General features: G+C 38.6%; 1 long non-coding RNA gene across 1 annotated transcript in view; it reads right to left on the bottom strand.

Annotated features, from left to right (window-relative positions):
- The window catches only part of LOC141575574 (uncharacterized), a 70,055-nt gene extending 57,421 nt beyond the window's left edge, over window positions 1-12,634 (bottom strand). Inside the window, exon 1 of the long non-coding RNA XR_012503223.1 lies at window positions 12,436-12,634. This is a non-coding gene — a long non-coding RNA (uncharacterized LOC141575574). The remainder of the gene's footprint in view (window positions 1-12,435) is intronic.
- Between the last annotated feature and the right edge of the window lie 679 nt (window positions 12,635-13,313).

Below are 13,313 nucleotides of genomic sequence, written 5' to 3'. Positions count from 1 at the left end.
GTGTTGGCTTCTGTCTATTAGATAAAATAGCACCTCTTATAGTCTTGAAAGAATAGTCTCATGCAGAAAACAAATCTTATCATTCAGCCTGGCCTGGCCCAAGCTCTTAGTTGTCTCTCAAACCTCTGTGATTGTTCAAGCTGTCTTCTTTGTTCTTAGCGGCCCCCAGTAGTTCAAGGTGTGCCAAGACCTGTCAGTGCTCCAAGGGAAAGATCTCAGTCAGCACCTAAAAGCAGGTTAATTGGAAAGCAGATTCTCAGGCTGAAGCTTTTAAATATTCAGATAGACCCATTTCAGGAAAGACTGGGAAATGGATGTTTCTATCTGCTCCATCTGCACTGAGCCCTGGGGAGATAGCCACAGTGAGTCCTCATGAGCCCATTAAGAACTGCTTCTTTTTTTTTTTTTAGTCTATTTTTATATATAGTGGCTAACATTGTAAATCTCAAACTCTCAAACTTATCCCTTATTCTTCTGTATAGTACAGAGAACTATATTCAATATCTTGTAATAACCTTTAATAAAAAAGAATATGAAAACAAATATATGTATATATATGCATGACTGGGACATTGTGCTGTACACCAGAAATTACACATTGTAACTGATTGTACTTCAATCAAATTTTTTTCTTAAAAAAAAAGAAAGAAAGAATTGCTTCTTTTTTTTGCTACACTCTTGTGAGTCTCATGGACACAAGCCCCACAGGCTTTCAGAGCTGGGTGCTTTGAGCTCTGTTCTTCAGGTGGATGTCTTAAAAGTTGGGGCACTAGATATTAGGTCCAAATTCTTTGCTCCTCAGGGAGAAGCTGGGAGTTGTTAGTTCCTCTTCCCCTCTCCCCCACCCTCCCCACCCCAATTGTGCTGCTGGTGGGGATATGGTGAGATTATGTCTGAGCCTTTCCTATACATTTCAATATGGGTGTTTTCTCATTAACCTGATGTGTGGGGGTCACTCAGCTAGTTTCTGAGCTTCTTGCAGAGGTAATTGCTCCATGTGTGGCTGCAGATTGGCTATATCCATGGAGGAAGTGAGTCCAGGAGTCTCCTACATCACCATCTTGGATCAGAACTCAATAATTTGTTGAATTTCAGAGCTGGAGGGGGTCTTAGCGATTACTTAGTTCACACTTGAAGTTTAAAGTAGGAAAATAAGAGATTTCTATGACTGCCCTTCCTCACAGATATTCCCTGGGAAAACATGAAGAGGAACATAGGAGAGCATGCAGTCCTGACAACTGTAAGCAAGATGGGGCCGCAAAGGAGTCTTACTAGGAGAGCTTAGCCGGCCCGTTGGTAGTCAGGCCCTCTTCCGCTCCTAAGGCTCTCTTTTAGATTTTTCCACCATGACATCCTTTCCCAGACTGTGCTTGCCTGAATATTTCACAACTTGCCTCCCTTGAAATGTACCTGCTTTGGCTCCCCTTTCCCTCAGAACGGGATAGTAGACTGGCTAATCTAATAGACTCACTATGAAAAAAATCTATTAATTGTTAATAATAACCTATTATGTTATCTCCTTCACATTATACTTTTACAACTGCTATTCCATGCTTTTAACCCACTGCTTCTTAAATTACTTAAAAAATGAAAATTAAGAAAAATCTATCAGGCTTATGCCCCTTTGGTGACATGGGCAAGGAAGGAATGGGTAATGGCTAGTGACAATGTGGAAGACTCATGTTTTACTTCTTTATTTTTGGAAAAGTAAGTAAAAAATGGGGTATTTATTTAAAATAAGGTCTTTCAGAAGCCACCATATATTAGGTGGTTTTACAAAAATTTTTTAAGCAAGAGAATTAGGAAGTGGAGTAATATGAGTGGGAGAGACTAAAGAGAAGCTTTGGAAAGAAAAGGAAGTATTGAATAAGAACAAAAACAATGTCATTAAGAAAGGACAAAATAATTATATATACTGGAAGCAGAATGCTGTTCTTGTCAAATGAAAAGGAACATATAAATGCTTGCCTGAAATTAAGAGAACTAGTAGTTAAAATTAGTAAAATATTCTTAAGAAAAAGTAACCACCTCTGAAATTATGCTGACAATTTTCTTTTATTTTATGTGTTATTTGTGGTAACCTAGTAAAAGAATTTTGGTCTACCAACGGAGTTTTTAAAAAGGGATTCATATAAGTTCTTTGCTTTACTGATGTAGAAACTGAAGCATGGAGAATTTAAATAACTCGCTTAAGATCAATCAGGTGTAGAATTGACATGTGAATACATAAATGGCCCCTAATCTAATGCTCTGTGATGGGCTGAGTAATGGCCCCCAAAGATATCCACATCATAATTCCAGAACCTATGAATATGTTACCTTAAACGTCGGAGGGAAAAATAAAGACTTTATAGATGTGATTTAGTTAAGGATTATGAGATGGGGAGATTATCCTGGTTTATCTGGGTGGATCCAGTGTAATCACACGGGTCTTTATAAGAGAAGAACAGATGGGTCAGAAGCAGAAAAGAGATGTGATTATGGAAGCAAAGCTCAGAGTGATGTGCCTTGAAAATGGAGGAAGGGGTCACAGCCAAGGAATACAGGTGGCCTTGAGAAGCTGGAAAAGGGGAGGAAGTAACTCCCCTAGAGCCTCCAGCAGGAATGAAGCCCTGCCAACACCTTGACTTTAGTCCATCAAACTCATTTCATATTTCTGACCTCCAGAAACGTAACATATAAACTTGTGTTGTTTCGAGCCACCAGGGTCACGTGAATTTGCTACTGCAGCAATAGGAAACTAACAGCAGGAAGAAACGAATGCTCTTTCCATTTCAAACAGCTTACTTCCCTTCAAAATAATCGTGAGTGTTATTAAAAGGAGCACTGAAGCCCAGGAACTTTACTGAAAATTCAAGTTTCTGTTACCAGGTAAACTGTGATGCAGTTAGATGAACCGACTGGCTAGTTTTCTCACAAGCTAAAATATGAACTAAACTCACTATTTTAAATTAAAAAAGAAAAAAAAAAACCAAAGTTTAAAACAATGTCTAAAATATGACAAAGGAATTTTAAAATAAAATGAAAGAACTACTGTGTTATAAATCATTTTGTTACAAGAAAACAAACTCTGGCTAGCTTAAATCAAATGGAAACTAGAGGTTGGACGGGAAGCCCAACTACAGAGGGAACGGGGAATCTTGCAAGAATCAAGGTGATCCCTTTCTCTATCATTCTGTCTGGCTCAGCACAGTCTCTTGCAAAGTCTTCCTCTCTTTGTGCACAGCTTTACATGCAGCCTCGCTTTTTTCATTCCAAGTTGATCATGAGTTAAACGTGGCCACGAAAAGTCCAAGAAAAATTTGGGCTTTTTCTTATATCCCAGTTGGAGCCTAACAGACACTGACTGAAGTCACTTTTTTCAAATCTGATCTTCAAGGAGGGGAAAATCTGATCGGTTGTGTTGGATCAGATGCCCGCCCCTTTTCAACTGTTGGGACTGGTTGAGTCCCATGTGACTGTAGGGTCCTAAGTTCCTGCTCGTTAGAGGCAGTGCAGGGACACTATTAGAAAAGGGGAACATGCAGGACAGGCCAAGTGATCAATGTGTCCATCATATCTCTAAACATGTAGGATGGAGCTGGATTCAGACGTACATCTATAACATTAACTGCTATGATTGCTCTAAAAAGAGGGAATATATGAATTAACATTTTTATTAAGTAGGTAAAAGAATTCACAATCAAACAAAACAATATAAAACAAAACACATCAATAAAAACAGATAAAATTTAGACTCAGTCACTTAAAGTATGTGCTCAAAATACTTACAGAATGAAGTGAATGGAAAGATAAACCCTCTTAAGGTAAATCAAGAAAAAGTGGATGGACAACAGAAGTGAATAGCACTATAAATAAGAAATATAATAAAACCACAGGTACCCAAAAAGAATTAGAAAAGCGGGAGAGTACCATGTACCACATAGGGGGAAAGGTGAATATTATTTAGAAAATGATAAAATATTACACCAGTTCAAATAGAAAACCAATAACTCAGAATTTTTTAGATATAGATAATGTCTCTCTTCCCATACTTTTTCTTGTCTGCTATGCGCTAGACAAAAAATACCAAGTAATACATTTTGATGAAAGGCCACTGTGATTTGACAGAGCTGACTCCATACTGTCATTAGCCATTAACTATTCCCCACTCACCCACTCCTATCTCGTAAAATAAGAAACCCTTACTAAGCCAGTGATTTGCTTAAGCTTTCTAATAAAATGTTGTTTTCATAAAATAACTACTGTACAAAATATTGGAATTTGCATCCATATTTTTCCTCTCCTTGAAGTTATTGCTGATCTGAAATTTTACTGTCTTAGCCAGATAAGTTTCCCTGGTACCTCAACAATATTGGAAATTGGACTGGAGCGAAATCTTTGATTAAATGCAAGAAAGAAGGAAGAAATTAATCCAGTTGCAAAATTAACCTTTTTAAGGTCAGTTAGGAAGCAGAGCAAAGGAACTAGAGATCTCAGATGAGACGTGAACATTCACAATGATCGGATCCCTTGAGAGGGACTGGATGTCCGGGTACTAGAGAGCAGGTAGAACTCAAGGCCAAGTACGAGGTAGGCACTGTCCTTGAATGCAGTGTGTGATGAGAAGTGTGTGGGTGGGGCACACTATCCAGGTGGTAGATTACAGGTCAGGCACAAGCTAGTTACTGTTCTCCAGCAATGCCCATCCCTAACAATGATCCCTTCTGTGTGGAGAGTAAAGGAAATATGGTCTAACTCTTTTTTTTTCTCACTTAAGGAAACTTGCCAAAGCTATTAATGTATTTCCTGCTTCTCAGGATTGATTCAGAAAGTGAAAGGAAGCCATTGAAAAGCAAAGACTGACTTTCACAACCAGCCTGTCTTTTCAGAAACTGAGATCTTCCTTCTGAGATATGCCTCTTAATTCCAGACTGTGAACATCACAGCTTCTGGAGAAACCCAGAGTACTTAAAAGACTTGTCAGAGGTTAAATAAAGGATATGTGTGGCAATCTCATATAGGAAAGAGAACAAACTTACTGTAAGTGGCTATTTTTAAAAACTCAGTTGTTGGGGAGAGGGTATAGCTCAAGTGGTAGAGTGCATGCTTAGCATGCACAAGGTCCTGGGTTCAATTCCCAGTACCTCCTCTAAAAATAAGTAAATAAGTAAACCTAATTACCATTCCCCCCCAAAAAAAATTTTTTTTAAATTCAGTTGCTGTTTTAGTCCTTTTGCTAATACCCACCATTACCATTAACAAGAATTAACCCAGCCGCACCAAAATTAGCAAGATCCAAAAATGACAAATCTCCTTGGCTTTCTCTAGTACTCATTTTCTGTACTTCCATTGTCCTAACTCCGAATTTGGCCTGAAAATACATTACAATTAATGTCTCACACAGTGCAGCTTATGATGTGGTTGTAGATTCCTCAGGGAACGGAATTAAACCATCAGACCCATTTTCTAAGTCTAAGGTGAAAGGTTAATGGATTTACTAAAATGCTAAACAAATTCAAAGTAGTATCTCTTGGAGAGAGAGATGCAGAAAAAAACCTCAAATGCTCGTCTGGACAATTTTTTTCTCCATCCTGGAAACATTCTAAATAATGTCAAAGGAGCGGCAGAAAAAAATGATCGAGGGAAAGCAATTAAATAATGAAGAGTGCTTTGTTACTGCCTTCCACTGAGGCTGTCCTGGCAAATTTGAGGTTTTACTTTGTTTCTTGGATGACATAGAGTAGTATGTGAACAGCAGACGTTATCTACCTTTAGCAGATGGTAGAGATGAGACTGCAGAAAAACGGATAAGCTCAGCTTCTCACATCGGTGGTGGAAAGGGGAAATAATATTCAGAACCTGGGAATCCAATTACATTACTCATTACCTGGTCTGTACTTTCTGAGAATTAAAAATATGATGTTGCAGTTAAATACATAAAAGTTATACTCCTTCAGGAAATCTGGGCTCAATTGTAGATGGTGTAGTAGGTTACATTACTGTTTAAAAATATTCATCCTCCTCACCACCTCTGCAGGAGAAATGCTTTTCCCTGTTTTGGACTTGCCACGCAATTTGCTTTGACCGATGAGCTGTTTGCAGATATGATGTCAGCAAGAGCTTGAAGTGTGTTTGTGCTATTGTCTTCCTGTGCCTCTGCCATTCCCATAAAGAGATTCCTCTGTGAACTGGTTTGTCCCAGACTAAAGGCAAGTGGAGCCAACCCAGACCAAGCCTGCAGCTCAAAGCAGAGCCATCCAGTGGAGCCTAGATCTGCCAACTCCCGCCAACAGGCAGACCCATGAAAAATAAGCACTTACTGTTAAATGGCACTGAGATCTTACGGTTGCACGGTAAAAACTAACCAGACATGAGAATTGTGGTACCTATGGTCTAGGGTCTGAAGAGGGTTGGTTTCTTTTTAGCCCTGTTTCCTGAGCTACGTTCCCTGTTTTCAACTCATGAGCTTTAATTCCCCTACGCTAAGTCGATTTGCTCCAGCCCCCAGCCATTTCTCTAATTTTGCACTCAGTCCTGTTGTCTGTACCACTGCTCTAATATTAAAACTTCAATTACCATAACCTCTGTGTCCCATGTTGATTGGCTTTTTCTGCTTTTGCCCAGAGCAATCTACAGAATCCCCAGGAATGTACTTGGGTTGAAGGTATTTACAGATGTGCTGTCTGCATATTTCTTATCTGCTATATACAGTCATTCTTTGTTCTGCATAGGTTTTATCACTGTGAAAACCTCATTTTCATGTAATGTTTAGAAAGTAGAAATTACAGAATCAGAGTAGAATCTCATATGATTATAGCTAAGAGGATATAAAATTTGCTTTATTATGTTACGAATCTAACTTAGGAAGATCTGTCTATGGATAAAATGTACATAAGGGGGTGTCATGCAGACTTTCAAATCACAGGCTCCTCGGTCCCAGCACTGTTGCCATTTGGGGCCAGACAATTCTGTGCTAGGAGGGGCTGCCCTGTGTATTGTTTAGCACCATCCCTGGCCTCTACCCACCAGATGCCAGCAGCACCCCCTCCCCAGTTGTGTCAATCCGAAATATCTCCAGGTATTTCCAAATCCCCTTGACAAAATTACCGCAGTCGAGAGCCACTGAGTTACAGGATATTGTATTTTCATTCATCAACTAAAAGTACCTAACTCAGAAACTGCCCCATTTTCCCTTTGCTCTCCAATGACTGTGCTCATCTGACTGATCTCTATACTCTCCCCAAGCCCAAAGGTAGTCATTTCTTCCCTCGTGTCGGTCAAAGTTCAAAGAAACGTTCTGTTGCATTGAAGTCCAGTTGCAATGCAATGATAAATGTCAAAGCAACGTTCATGGAAATAAATTCTTAAAAGGCAGGGCCTGGTGAACATCGCATCAGTTATGCTAAATTTTTGGTTCAACAGTAGATATTGAAGGAGAGTATAGCTCAGTGTTAGAGTGTATGCTTAGCATGCACAAGGTCCTGGGTTCAATCCCCAGTACCTCTGTTTAGATAGATAGATAGATAGATAGATAGATAGATAGATAGATAGATAAATTTTAAAAAATTAATATTACCCCCCAAAATACAAAAAAACTAATTTTAAATAGTAGATATTGAAACCCGATCAACAGAATACAGTAACCATGGCCCATGTGTCCAAACCTGCACAAAGCCTCATTTCAGAGATCTGGGCATCATAATTATATTCATCAAAGTGACAGTCTACCTGTATCTCATTGTCCTGTACAGAGTCAAGAGGAGGAAATCTCTCTGCTGATTTGAAGCCTTGCACTCCAAGACAGCTACAGCAACTAGTCCGATTCTTATAATTAGGCAGTATAAGATTTTTGCATGCAAACATCATAATCATTTTGTTTTCAATAAAAAAACATCTGTTTCCTAAAGGATGCACTCCCAGGCATGCAATATTTCACTTCCATGTTTTGGTGTTGCCGTGTTTTCCCTTGCCATGTGAATCATAGCCACAGCAAGTGTAAAGTCCACAAGCCTTGTGCTGCAATAAGGTTATCTCCTTTTCCAATGTTAGTTTCGAGGCAGGGTGTCAATATTTTACACATAGAGCGACATAGCAAATATGGTAGTAATTAAAACAGCTCAGTGGAGAGCCAGCAACCCTGGCAGATGGTGACTGCCTCTTTACCAACACTCTTCATGCAGAGGCTACAAGGCAAGGATGTTTACTGGGAGAGGGCGTTGGCCAATCTAGTCACCACTACTCCCTCTGAGCCTGATACTATATTATTCTCATTTTCAAACACTCTAATTTCATTCAATTAACTACTAAACTATTCTTGGAAACTAAATGCTATGAGCGGTAATATCTAACATTTATCACATATATTATTGCATTATTATCCACCACAAGGTCTTATATAATGGGTATTGTTATCTCCATTTTACAGATGGAAAAACTGAGGCTTAAAAAGATTAAGAACCTCCTTCCACCTTAGTGTCAAGGCAGAGTTTTAAGCCCAGGTTCAATCTGACTCTACCGCCACTAGCCTGAAGTGGTGGACTGCAGGTCAGAGTCATGATCGTATGATGAGTTTGTAGCCAAATCCTAATATACAAGCCACAGATTTTTGTCACACACAACAAACTCTTTCTCCGACCTTCTCAAAATTCTTTGCCTTGTATCACTTATGACAAGGTTTTGATTAAACAAAAACTGACTAGGCAATGAAGAGAACCACATTAATAAGAGTATCTTGCAACAAATGAAGCTTTGCTCTCTAGTTCTTAAGTAATCTATGCAAAAACTCAGTTTCTATGCAAAAAGCCTTACTTCAATTTTGTTATTTTGTTTAAAACTGCATATAGCAATTTAGCGAAATGGCTTGTGTGTATGCTTTGTGTGTGTGTCTGTGTCTGTGTGTAAAATCTGTAAGAAGTACATTTTGAGTCTCAGGTTTCATGTTTATACCATTCCTTTCCACACCGTTAGAAAGATTTGTAAAGAAACGCAATTGAAAATAGATCAAGAACCTTGTTTATGGTACAAACATTTTCTTGATGGAAGTTAGAAAACTGTAAATTGAGGTGGTTCATTGCAATATATCTATTATTTCAGAGAAAGATGAGGAAACATATTGCTAAAAGCATGCACTAGAAATGCTATTTCTGGGTAAAAATAATGAAATGTCAGGATCAAGAGGAATCCCATAAATCACTATTATTCACTTCGGCTTCTTATTTTATTACATGAAATGCACTCAGCAATGGACCTGAGACCTTTTCTCCTATTAAACCAACAATCAACTCAATTGACACAATTCCACACTCTCATTTAAAAAAAAAAAAAAAAAAGCCATCCCATCCAAATTACATGATGTAGTTTTATTCATTATTTGACCTTTTCTTAGCTCATATTTCTTGTTTATAGTTTCAAGCTTTGAAAGCTGGCTGGACTTATAAAAATATTTTCATTACAGCAAATAAAATAAAGCAAGGCAATTCCCTCAGAGCATCTTATTGTACTTATAGCTCATCTTTTTCAAGAAGATATTTGAGAAGAGTTAAAACTGATACATACTAATATGACAATGTTAAAAGAGATAAAAAGTCAGAGCCAAAGAAAATAAGAATAACAAGAGGGAAAACTTTATAATGTGATTTACTTAAAAAGTGAAATTGATTGACCTCTTAGTCTTTATTACTTAAGATTACAAACAAAAGAACCAACTCCAGATGTGTACACTTTACTAGCCCATTTCTCTCTTCTTAAAGCCCACTCATACCAGTATCATACTGGGTCTTTCTGGAAGGATACCAGGCTAGTAGTGTTAAAATAATAACAGATACTGTTTATTGAACACTTTCTCTGTGTTACACCCAAAATATCACTCATTCAATTTGGTCACATGCTAAACTGAATTCAGTTCCACTAGTAGACAGTTGTGTTCTAGCGTTTTATTTTCCTCCCGACACATTTATTTCTTGGGTGCCCTGTAAGTTCTTCAAAAGTCGGGACAAGATATTTTACTTTTTTATATTGCTCACAATGCCAATTCCAATATTCACCACCCGCTCAAAAACAAAAACATAACCTTATTACAAAAGCAGTCTGTGAGAAGGGTAGTCTTTGCCCACCTTTGGTGTGTGTGTGTGTGTGTGTCCCCACCTATAAGCCTACTTACTAGGGACCCTCAATTCAAGCCCCAAAGTCTATAAATATATCCCCAAAAATTGCAAGGAAAATTCAAAGAGGTTGTTACGGGTTGAACTGTGTCCCTCCCAAAAGTCGTATGTTGAAGCCTTAACCCCCACAATACCTCAGACCTTATTTAGAATTAGGGTTTGTACAGAGGTAATCAAGTTAAAATAACACCATTTCAGGGGGCACTAATCGAAAATGACTGTAGTCCTGATGAGAGGAGGAAATTCGGACACAGACGCACACAGGGAAGATGGTGTGAAGACATGGGGAGAAGACAGCCGTCTGCGATCCAAGGGGAGAGGCCTGGAGGGGATTCTCCCATCATGGCCCTCAGAAGGAACAAACATGCCGACCCCTTGATCTCAGACTTCCGCCTCCAGAACTGTGAGACCCTACATTTCTGTTTAAGCCCACCGCCTCATTTGTGGTTCTTTGCTACAGCGACCTCAGCAAACTAATACAGAAGTTTTTTTGTTTGCGGTTTTAGATTTGCAGCAGCTCAGTATTTTCTGAGAGTACCTGAACTCACTGAGATAAGAACTATATGCATTTCACTGTTTGTATTTATATACAGCAAACTATTAAGAATATATCCACAGTAGGGCATAATATCAATATTTAGTTCCTACTTACTGATTAATGGGTGGTAATCTTTACCCAGTGTTTACAAGAAAATATGTGTTCTGGTCCAGTCTGAGTAATAAAATTTATAGTATCATCAACAGTGATAGTTTACTGAGGTTTGACTCTGTGCCTATTACTGCTCTATGCACTTCATGTTAAATTATTGAAGCCTTGCAGTTAAATCGGGAGGGAGAGGCTGCAGTTAGCTTCATACCCCGACTGTTTTGCACAGCCAGGCATTCCCTACCAACTATGGAAAGTTCTAGTCTTCCTTTTGTATTTGCCTGAAGTGTATTCTTTTAAGAACTAATGTTTGGTACTAGTTTTCTCAGAAGACTTTTATTCTCTCTAATTTATTCTGCAAAGTGCTGGATATTAACGTTCTAAGATAATGAAAACTTTTCACGAGAATGCAGCTCCACATTGATCCTTGGATCGCCTATTTTGAAATCATCTTGACTGTTCATTTAAAATTCTGGTTTTAAATTCCAAATCCTACTCCAGATCTAATCAATTAGTTTCTGTAGCTAGGACTCTGAAAATTGCATTTGTAAACAAACGTCTTGTGTGAGTCTTTTACACATTCTAATTTGAGAACTGTAGCTTATTTTGAAAATGTCATCTTCGTCTCCCTGGAGAATTAATTTAATTAATCGATTAATGAATTAAGAGAGAACTTGCCCATTTATCATTCTGGAAGAGCCTTTTAAATGATAAAAGAACAAACGCAAAATGATAATAAAAATTTTTTAAATCAATGTAGCTTTAAAGGAGATTACATGAACATTGTTAGGGAGACAAGGAAAGCAAGCATTGATTCTCAGCAAATGGGCCTGAAAACATCACTAATCCATCTGCTTTACATTAAATATCTCATTAAGAAGGATAATTCTGGCCTGTGGTTACTGACACTTTGGATTTCACCCATTATTTCATAATACTGCAATCCAAGTTACAAGTTCAGAGCATGTACTGACAATGAAATCTAATGGACCAGAAAGAAGAAAATAATTCATTATAAACGATGTGTTATTCTCATTATTTCAGAAAAATTGCCATCAACTTAACTTCCCAGAAGTCAGTCATTTGATAGGAAAGCCTAAATATTTCTAAGTTCCCGGTTGGGCTGGTAACAGGGAGAGGTAAGTTGTAGTAGCTGACTTTTAAGGTGTCCCCAAGGACCCTCACCTCCTGGCCTTCACACTTCTGTCTAGTCCCCTTCTATACTGAATCAAGCTGACATGTCTAACCAGTAGGGTATTGCAAAAAGTGAGGGCATGGGGCTTCTGAGGCCAGGTCACAAAATATTGTGGTTTTTTTCCTGTGTTTTTGCTTGGATCACCTACTCGGAAGGAGGCCCACTGCCATGCTGCAGGGACACTTAAGCAGCTTATGGAAAGACCCACATGGGAAAGAATTGAAGCCTCCTGCCAACAGCCAGGACCAACTTTCTACTCAAATGAGTGACCTGTCTTGGAAGCAAAATGACCAGCCCCAGTCAAGCTTTCAGATAACTCTAACCTCAGCTGCCATCTTGTTTGCACTCCTCCTGAATTCCTAAGCCACAAGGTAACAGACCCTTATTCTGGACTAACGCAATGATTTTCAAATTTATAGCCACATCACATAATGACATATACCTGAACTTACCTTGTCTTCCTGTGTCTATTAGCCTGGAGGCCAGCCTGAGGAATGTTTTTCTCTTTCATCATGGGCAATCTGGAAAGCTGAGTTTCAGCTCAGTGAGGCATACAAGATACACGTGACATGGACCAGGCTGTCCCCGCCCTGTCATGCCATGAACAAGCTGAACGGCCTTGAATAAGTTAGAGACTATTTCTAAGCCACAGTTATCTCATCTGCAAACCAAATCTCAATGTGAGTAAAACAAAGTGAGAAAGGTCAACATCAAACACTTTTGATCTTCTTTCATTACCAAACACCAATGAATGCTCTTCAGTTAAACACGACCACATGTCGTTTGTTGCCGCTAAGGGAACGCAGGGTGTGAAGGAAAGAAAAGAACTCTGCTTAAGAACCGAATAGAAAATTAGAATATTCTATTCAAGAGTGAGCTTGCAACGTTACACTTCAGTATTTACAAAATGCCGATTTAAAATGTACATTTACTAAAACAAATTTTTCGAGCATAGTTGGCAGTCTCAGATGTAAAGGCATGAATATTTTTAGGTTTATTAGCATAAACTGAATACCAGCATGCAAACACTGAAATGAATTTGTGAAAACTGTTAATGATTCATTACATAGAATAATTAGATTTTTGTATGATCTGAGCAAATGCATTAGCCAAAACAATTATGCACTGATACAATGAAAAAGCCATCAGTGTAATGAAAAGGACATTTTGCAGGGGCTCCTCCTGCACGTTCTTAAGACTCAATCACAAATAGCTGTTACCATCTGCAGGGAAAGCCCTTGGCAGAGATCCTCGACCAACCTCCACCAAACCCTCCTGGGCTGAAATGGCCTCCCCCAAAACTCTCAGAGACCCAAAGATCTTTGAGAAG

The sequence above is a fragment of the Camelus bactrianus genome, chromosome 29, assembly GCF_048773025.1.
Source record: "Camelus bactrianus isolate YW-2024 breed Bactrian camel chromosome 29, ASM4877302v1, whole genome shotgun sequence".
Lineage (NCBI taxonomy): Eukaryota > Metazoa > Chordata > Mammalia > Artiodactyla > Camelidae > Camelus > Camelus bactrianus.
Note: the sequence above shows the minus strand (reverse complement) of the source record. Positions and strands in the feature narration are given on the sequence as shown.